At 42.3% G+C, this 10,185-nt stretch overlaps 1 pseudogene; it reads left to right on the top strand.

Moving 5' to 3' along the window:
- Positions 1-855: 855 nt before the first annotated feature.
- Positions 856-2,098, top strand: LOC127674401 (40S ribosomal protein S23-like; annotated as a pseudogene).
- The last annotated feature ends 8,087 nt before the right edge of the window (positions 2,099-10,185 follow it).

Here is a 10,185-nt window from a genome sequence, read left to right as displayed (position 1 = left end):
AATGTAAATAAATTATATCGAATTAAAAAAAGAGCACTAAAAAAAAGAGCACTAAAAAAAAAAAAAGACTTATGCACATATGAACTCACAGAGACAGTGACAGGACATACAAGGCCCATAAGGTTCAAACCAGACAAAATCCAAGCACTGAAAAGAAATGGACACAAAGTCCGACCCCTAACCCAGAAGTTATTTACAACTGATACCTTCTGGGTAAGAGAAAATCAGCTTTCTCCAGTAAAGTATCACTGGGTAGATAACCATACTCCAGCATGAGCCCCATGACCAGGAGTAGTTGGCCAACACAAGATAGGCTCCATGTTTTTCTATGAGCTTTTTATTTGTTTGTTTTAGTATTTTTGCCATAATTTTTTCATTTCTTTATTTTTTAGTTTGACTTGAATTCATTTTTGTTGTTCTATTTCTTAAAAGAGAGAGAGTTTTTGAAAGAGAGTTGTTGGGTGGGTAGGAAGATGGTGAGGATCTGGGAAGAGTGGGGAGAAAGGAAAGAATATGGTCAAAATATATATAATGTGGAAAAATTTACATACAAATGGCAAAAAATGCTTGAAAACATGTAGGACATCCTTAGCCACCAAGAAAATGCAAATTAAAACTACCTTGCAATTCCATCTCACTTCAGTCAGAACGGCTATCACCAATAAAACAAACAAAAACAAATATTGGAAACAATGTGTGCAAAGAACTCTTATTTACCACTATTGCTATGTAAACTTGAACAGCAGCTACAGAAATCACCATTGCTGCTTTTCAATAGACTGACTATAGAAATACCATATGGGAATATACCAAAAGGACTCTAAGTCAGCATACCACAGAGATATTTGTACATCCATGTTGATAGCTGCACTGTTCACAATAGCCAGGTAATGGAACCAGCCTAGATGTCTATCAACAGATGAATGAGTAAAGAGAAGAAGCTACAGGGCTGGAGGTATGGCTCACAGTGCAAGCTACTTACTGCTGCTTTTCTGCCCACTATAATTCCAGTGCCAGAGGACTCCACAACCTCTTCTGACCTTCATGGGCACTATATACACTTGGTGCACAGGTATACATGCAGACAAAGCACCCATACACATGAAGTCGATAATTTTTAAAATGAAAATGAGGAACACATACACAACTGAATATTGGACATCCATAAAGGAAAATGAAATCAGGAAAAAGGAGCAACTGGAAATCATTACATTTAGTGAAATAAGCCAGACTTGACAAACACAGCACAGCATGTTTTCTCTCATAGACAAACTCGCGGTTTAAAATTATATATGCATGTGTTCTCTCTCATCTGCAGTTTGTTCCCAGCTCCAAAGCTTCAGATGTGAATATACAACATAAAATAACAATAGAAATTAGGAAATTATAAAGAGAGCATGTATGGAGCAAGGGCAGTGTGGGGTCATAGGGAGCAAGCAAGATACTGGTGATCTGAAGTTGAAAATGAAGATTAGGGAGGAAAGACAAGGACAAGGCCTCAGGGGAATTATTTTATCTTATATTTACCCAAATTTATAATTACAGACAGCACACACACACACACACACTAGATCTAATGTTCTCCACAAGAACCACAGACAAGCTCTCTCTCCTCTCCCCTCCCTTCCTCTCCCCACACCTCATTCTCCCCCCTCTCTCTCTCACACATACACACACACACACATGAGCCAGCAACTGTTGTGGTCTTCTCACTGCCAGATGCTTCACAATCACAAACAGGAACAGCAGTGGGATGATAAACAATACCAAAAAAGCCCTTTTGGGCACAGCCCTGAGGACCAATCCTTCTCATGCAAAGAGAATTGTGCTGAAAAAAGTAAGGGTTGAAGCCAGACAGGCAAGTTCTGATATCAGGAAGTGTGTCAGGGTGCAGCTCATTAAGAACACCATAAATCACAACGTTTGTACTCAGTGATGGCTGCTTGAACTTCATTGAGGAAAATGATGAAGTTCTGGTTGCTGGATTTGGTCTAAAGGTCATGTTGTAGATCATATCCCTGGAGTGTGCTTTAAGGCAGTTAAAATAGCCAATGTGTCTCTTTTAGCCATGTACAAAGGCAAGAAGGAAAAACTATGATCATAAATTTTGACTATGGAAATGTAGTAGTATATTTTTATATTTAAAAACATAGACTAAGAAAAACCCCAGTATCAGACATGAGAAACCTCCTTTCAAATAGTGGGTCAGAGTAGTCCAAGTGACTCCCCAAACGACATAGACTACTGTTGCCCTTCCTTGCCTCACGGAGGTTGATGGTAAGCCCCATTGCTAAAGACATCATGCACTCAGAACACAGGAGTTGGATGGTTCAAGCTGCATCTAACCTGAAAGCCTCCTTCCTGCAGTATAGTTTCCGTGATACCAGAAAATACTGTTCAAGCTGCCAAGGGAGGGAAACAATAAGCAGTCCTACCCAGCCGCAATGCCTATGAACCACAACAGTGACAAGCATGACAAGATAAAGGAGCAGTAAGTGACACATATAAGAGGTAACAACAATGGTCTAATTGGACTTAAGACCCATTCAGCAGGAGGGGAATAATTCCTGGTACTAGAAATGTAACCAACTTCCTGGGGGCTAGTGAGGTCGTAAACCTAAGAATCTGCTACTACCACTTTGCTAGACCAGCATGATCTCTTCCTACAGTCTAAATCTATCCTTATACCCTTAAATAAGTGCAGCTGCCACTCCTCATCTAAGAAGCACCTCTCAGGTAAATGGGGATGGATCATCACAGAAAGCCACAACTGGAAACAATGCAGAGATTAATGATCCTGGGAAGTCTATCCCCAATGGATACATGTATTTCACAGCTCCTGCATCTACGGCTCAGGGAAGACTAGAAGAACAGCTGGATAGATGGTTAAAACAAGAATACTAGGAAGGGGGCTGGAGAGATGGCTCAGCGGTTAAGAGCACTGACTGCTCTTCCAGAAGTCCTGAGTTCAATTCCCAGCAACCACATGGTGGCTCACAACCATCTGTAATGAGATCTGACATCCTCTTCTGGTGTGTCTGAAGTGACAGAATGCAAGTTCATGGGGTTCCGCCCCTAGAAGAGAACCACAGGCAACTAACATTGGCTGAGAAAAGGGAGAATTGGCCTCTCCCAGGGATGGGCTCCTGAACTGGTTATCCAGTACAAAATGGCCAGCCCTGAAGCCCTGAACAACATGGATTGAGCGTGATATATTTATGTATTTGTAGAGACACATGCTTATACATATGTATGTAACAATAAAAATTAATGAAAAAGAGGCTATCAGTTTGAGGGAGAGGCATGGGAGCAGTTGGAGGAAAGGGAAGGGGGTAAGTGATGTAATCTATTTTCATTAAAAGTGTATAAAAAAAATAGGAATTTTTTCAGCTTCCTGAGTTCACCCTCTGTTTCACAGAGGGTCTTTTTCTCTGTGTCTGCTGCATGTATGTGTTTCCTCATACCAATAAAATGCCTTTCTAAACTGCTAATTCTGTCTTGGTGGGTGAAATTTCCCTGCTGCTACCTGTTGTTCTTCATGTTTTTTTTTCTGTCTTTAAATTCTTTTAACTGAAAGAGAAAACAAAAAAGACCCCAAGACCGCATAATTTCTAGACTTTATCATTCGGGGACAGGTTTATGTCTAGATTTCTTCTGATGATGGTATTATTTTGATATCTTATCTTGGAATTTCTTTTTAGGACCACTGTTAGGATTCTGTCTAAGCTCCACCCCACAGTTACCTGGCAACAGCCAGGTATGCCCCTCCCCCACAGTTACCTGGCAACAGCCAGGTAGGCCTGGCCTACTATAAAGAGGGATGCTCAGCCCCTCCTCCCTCTCTCTCTCTCTCTCTCTCTCTCTCTCTCTCCTCTCTTACCTCTCTTGCCTCTCTTATTCTCTCACTCTCAGCTTCTCTCTTGCCCCCTCTTGGGCTCTTCTCCCTCCCCCCTCTCTCCACATGGTCATGACCAGCCTCTGTTTCTCTACTCTCTCCCTCTCTCTGCCTTTCTCTGCCTCTACTACCCCCTTAACTCCCCTCCCCACGCCCTGAATAAACTCTATTCTATACTATGCCAGTGTGTGTGTCTGGTCCCTCGGGGGAAGGGATGCCTCAGCATGGGCCCGCTGAGACACGCCCTTCCCTCCACACCACCGCAGAACATATTCTCACACCTCTTTCTCTTTTAATGCTCACAACAACCACCAATTCATCAAGATAAGGACAAAATCCTCCAAGATTCCATCACTGCCCCCACTGGTTTGTCTCCTGAGCAACTGGAGCAAGTTAGACCCTCAGTCAAAGTAATTCAGTCGTTGAATTCTAAACTTAAACTGGCTGATGAAAGGCTCCTTGAACTCTTGAACTAGACAAATGGCCTCCTGCACAGTGTACATCTTACAGTAGACAATGGTGCTACCTCACTTGCATGACAAGCTCCAAAGATACACACCATCACCAAATAACTGTCTTACACTCTGTGCTATTGTGCCATCTGTTAAGTTTTATTTTGGCCCCTTAGGCCCTTCTAATGTAAGGCTCCATGAAGAATGATAACCCAGACTCCAATAGTTACACAAAAGCAAAGAGCATGCTGTTCTGCAGAAGTTCAGCATGCAAGGGTCTACCATTTACCAAGATGGAGATGTCCAGGTGAGCTCTCAAGCCCAATTTAAAGCAGATTAGGGGAATTCCAGGGAGGGGTAGGTGATCTTTATCTTGATTGGCTGGCTCAGTCTCTAGGGGGGGATCTTTGGGATTGGCTAGGGAACAGGAGACCTTCCAGGACATTCCAGGACTGTTGCTGGAGGGAAGTGGGGCTGGAACTGTGGCTAACTCACTGCTCTTGCCTCAGGCCAGATGGCGGGGCAGCTTCTGATTGGCTGCCCACAGCCTGTGGTTTTTCCCGTAACTGACTTGCCCTGGCTTGTCCAGTTCTGGGAAACAGAAATTTAGGCTTGTCTCATAAACTGCTGGTTTGAAGCCTGCCATGGAGTCAGCCTATCTCAGTCCTCAAACTATGAAACTATGAGGTAATCTGACTGCTGATCCCCATCATCAACCCATTGGCCATCTTCCCAAACTCCCTTAAAGCAGTTAGGGTAACCTCTGAGTGTGGGGAATGAGAGACCTGGAGTTCGACAGACTTCCTAGTAAGCAGACAGATAGGGAGAGGGGCCATGGCTAGCTAAAAAAAAAAAAAAAAAAATAGTGTCAAAATTCCAAGATGTCCAGTTTGTTCCTCACCCTCCTAATGTGAGACAGACTCCCTGATAGACAGGTAGGGAGGGGAGCAATGGCTAGTTAATAAAGGTGGCAAATCTCCAAGATGGCCAGCTTCTTCCTCGAAATCCTAATTTAAAGCAAAAGGCCTTGTTAGCTTTTGTCTCCCACCATTTTTCCCTGTGCTAATAGATTGGCTCGACAAGTTCAAGTCTGGATCAGGACATACCATACAACAGTTCTGGATCAATCAACCATCCTAGCTTCAAACTGACAACCCTAACTTAGGGGAGGAGGCTCTAAAACCTCAAGGGAAAAAAACTGGATTTTTCAGCCTCCCAATCCTTCCTCTGCTTCACAGAAGGTCTTTCTCTCTGTGTCTCTGCTGCATGTGTGCGTTTCCTCTCCCCCCATAAATACCTTTCTTTTTTATTTTTTTATTTTTTAAATTGGATATTTTATTTATTTACATTTCAAATGTTATCCCCTTTCCCATTTTCCCCTCTGCAAGCTCCCTATCCCATCCCCCCTTACCCTGCTTCTATGAGGGTGTTCCCCCTCCCACCTACCCACTCTCACCTCACCACCCTAGCATTCCCCTACACTGGGGCATCAAGCCTTCACGGAACCAAGGACCTCCCCTCCCACTGATGCCAGATAAGGTGCCTTCAGCCACTTCAGTTCTTCCCCTAACTCCTCCATTGGGGTCCTGTTCTCAGTCCAATGGTTGGCTGCAAGAATCCCCATCTGTATTGGTAGGAGTCTGGCTGATCTTTTCAGTTGACATCAGGCTCCTGTCAGCAAGCATTTGTTGGCATCAGCAATAATGTCTAGATTTGGTGTCTGCATATGGGATGGATCCCCAGGTGGGGCAGTCTCTGGAAGACCTTTCCTTCAGTCTCTGCTCTACTCTTTGTCCCTGTATTTCCTTTAGACAGGAGCAATTCTGGGTTAAAATTTTGGAGATGGGTGGGTGGTCCCATCCCTCAACTGGGGGTGGGGGCCATGCCTAACCTCTGGATATGGTCTTGACAGGTTCTCCCTCCCTTTTATGGGGTATTTCAGCTAATGTCATCTCTGTGGGGTCCTGGGAGACTCTTGCTTTCCTGGCTTCTGAGACTTTCTGGTTGTTCCACCCAGTTCCCCATCCTCCATTCCTACACACCTCTGTTCAATTTCCCAACCCTCTGTACATAAATACCTTTCTTAACTGCTAAAGGATATATATATATATATATATATATATATATATATATATATAATTTTAAAATATAATTTCAAAAACATTATATACACATGTATATATTTGTGTGTGTTTATGTGTATGCCTGTAGGGTACAAAACTAGAATGGAGAGCATGGAAAGAGAGGAAAAGAACTCAAGTGAGGAGATGAATAGAAAGGATCATGGAATACATGGAATTGAAAAGGCAGAAGGGGTAATTACAGGGAGGATGAGAGAGAAATCAGCATGAGATTGAAGGATGGAATGAGAGACAAATGAGAAAGAAATATATGACATGTATATACATACATGACATAATTGCATTACTTTTGATGCTGAACAAAAATAGCTATAAAAAGATAAGTAAATAAGTATTTGTGTGTCTGTTTGTTCATGTTTGTGTCTGTTCTGTGTCTGTGTATGTGTGTGCATGTGTGCATGTGCGTGCGCGTGGGCGTGTGTGCATGTGTGTGTGTGTGTGTGTGTGTTTGTCCTGGAACTGGAAGGAAGACCATGACACAAGAGAAAGAAAGCTGGGAGGAAATGCAGGGGAAGGTATTACCTGGGGGAGGGAAGGTACCAGGCAGAGAGGAACAGAGGGTATGGAAGGGAGCAGTGGAGGAGGGCAAGGAATAACAACAAAGTATAATGACATACTGCACTAAAATGCCACAGTGCAATTTTTTATTCTGCATAAAATTTGTTGACAAAGTAAGACGAGCAAATAAAATTTCAAAAAAAAAAAAAAATGAAAAGGGTGATTCAGTCTCACCACAGCATCTGACCATATTTTAAGAAAACACGCCTTACTGTATAAATGGAACAGATGGACAGTCATAAAGCAGAGATCAGTGTCAACACTGCCTGGGTAGAGTCCAGGGAATCGAACAAGACAGCTATTCTGCCCATGTGCCTCCCTGGCTGCTTCAAACAGCCCTCCACACACTCCTTCACACACATCTGCAGGGCCTCAAAGCCCCCCTGGCGTCTGCTCTCTTCTCCAACATCTTGGCCTGCCTGTCTCCAACACCAGGTCTAGTCCTGTCTCACATAGGACACTCCTCTCTTGTGCCTCCTTGCATCAGCCTTCTTCTTAACTCTCTTAAAGTTCTACCCTTTGCTTCACAAGAAACTTACCTGTCCTCATGCAGAGCAAAAGGGCTGACTTGCATAATGTGTCTAATGCTGACTCTTCCCATGATTCCAATATGTAAAACCTGAGTTTATGGCTTATTTTACTAAGGAAGACCAGGACCTTGACAGCCTTTATAGCATCTCAGAAGGGCAACAATGAAATTAGTATGTTTATGAGATCTTCTTGGCAGGTCTGTACTAAATCTGGTCAAGATCATTCCTCGATGAAGAGTAGTCTCCTGAGTTCCATCACTGTAAATTAGCTTTACACACTCTTGAACTTCACTTAAGTGGAAGTGCACAGTGTTTCCTCTTGGGTGTCTGGCTTCTTTCACTTATCATGTCCATGAATCATGTATGTGGTTAAGTGCAGCAGGGGCCTGTTTTTATTGGATTGCTATGTAGTATTCTGTTTGTGTAAAGATACCTTATTTATCTATCATCCTGTCAATGAGTGTTAGAGTTGCCTCTCGTTCTTTTATGAACAAAGCTACTTTGAACAGTCTCATGAAGTCCATGGCAGACATGGACCCCACTTTTCTTGATCCTATATGTACCCTTGCAGTTTTTAGGCCATGGGATGCCATATGTTTTCTTTCAGTAGATAATGCTAAGGGTATTTGACACTGTATACATAAATTTATATTTAGTTTAATGGATTCTAATGAGCATCCGGGACATTTAAATAAGAGACCTTCTGCTCCACTTGACTCCAAGGGTCCATATCATATCTGTCTTCCTCATGTAGTGCAGAGCCTGCTGCAGCTTGGATGAAGTACCTATGTGGGGAAATGTACAAGTAGGATTTTTTTCAATTCAACACTGAGAAATATCTCTAGGGGAGTTGATATACGAGAATACACTATCCCCAAATTTCCTAATGTACCATACCCACTTGACTACAGATGTTTGAAGAAAAATTAACACAAGATTACAGTACTATGAAGACAAACCCAAAATAAAATGATAACAACTTTAGTTTTGGTATTTTTCAAGACAGAGTTTTTCTGTGTAGCTCTGGTTGCTCTACAGACCTGGCTGACCTCAAGATCAGAGATCCTCCTGCCTCTGCCTCCCAAATGCAGGGATTATAGGTGTGTGACACCACTTCTGCCACCACCACCGAGCTCAGATTTGTTTTTGTAGTGCTGGTGATGGAACCCAGGGTCCCCTGCATGCTAAGCCAGTAATATGCTGTAAAAGTGCACCCTGGACACTGGTAACTAACTGTTTTCTTTCTTTTCCTTTTGTTAAGTAAATGGCTGATTGTGTGTGTGTGTGTGTGTGTGTGTGTGTGTGTGTGTGTGTGTGTGTGTTTTGCTGGGAATTTAGACTAGCGGGGATATATATATATATATATATATATATACCTTCTTCCTAAATACCCATCAACAGATGAAAGGATAAAGAAAATGTGGTCAAATACACAGTCAAATTTTATGCAACCATAGTGGAAAAGGAAATCATGAAATTTACAGGAAAATGAGTGTGCTTGGTGATCGCCATGTAGAGCAAAAGCCAGACTCCAGAAGAGAAAAACACAGTTACTCTTATATGTGGAACCTAGATCTAAAATTATCTATAGTTGTGTCTGTGTATATGTACATGTGCACCGACACACACATTTACAAATGTGTGTTTGTAAGTTTCAAAACTAGAAAGGAGCATGGACAGAGAGGAAAAATTGTAAGGGCACTAGGAATTATAGAGGGTAGTGGGACACTTGCAATAGGAAAGAGAACAATAGCATAGCAAAACTACAGCAGAAGTCGTACAGGTCTGAGAAGGGGAATGGATGACATCAAGGGGGATATAATGAGAACAGGCTACAATGACACATATATATGGCACTGACATGTAAACTATATATGAAATGCCATAATGATTCCTATTACTTTGCATACTAATCTAACCATTTATATTGAAATGCTAAGAGCAACTAAAATAAAATGATTCAAGCCTCTAGGGACTCAAAGTTCCACTGTCCTCCTTGTTCCTGTCTCCAAACTTCTAGCCTCTCTGTCTCACAAACCAAATCAAACTGTTTCAAAATAGGGCGATTCCTTTCTGTTGCTTCTTTCATTGCAAGTCAGTATTTACGACTCTTGTCACATTCCTAACTCTCTTAGGATTCTACTTTTTGATGTGCGAAACTTCAATTGTCTTCATATAGTTCAAAAGATGGGCTTCTATACTATGTTCAGTGATGAATCTGTCCTAGACACACCACCATAAACTGCTGAGAAACTGACCTGAATTTATTGCCTTATTGCAGTGAGGAAGGCCATGACCTTTGCAATATCCAGAGTCTCTGAAAGACAACAAGCTTTGAATATTTGTTAGATCTTTTAGCAGATCTTCACTAAAACTGCTCTTTCCATCTGAAGTCTTGATCAGGCTTGAGTAAGGATCTAATAGAGACAGAAGCGAGGAGGAGGGGCATGAGGATTACAAGTTCTAGGTCGGCCTGAACTACATAACAAGAGCAGGTCTCTGCAAGGAAGGATCTAGAGAGATCAGTAAAGTGCTGGAGTGTGGGAAGAATCTTGCTGCAATGCCTATCACTCCAGTTGTAGCCAGAGTTGGGTTGGCTGATCTCATCC

The sequence above is a fragment of the Apodemus sylvaticus genome, chromosome X, assembly GCF_947179515.1.
Source record: "Apodemus sylvaticus chromosome X, mApoSyl1.1, whole genome shotgun sequence".
NCBI lineage: Eukaryota > Metazoa > Chordata > Mammalia > Rodentia > Muridae > Apodemus > Apodemus sylvaticus.
This window is presented reverse-complemented; position numbering and strand designations above follow the sequence as displayed.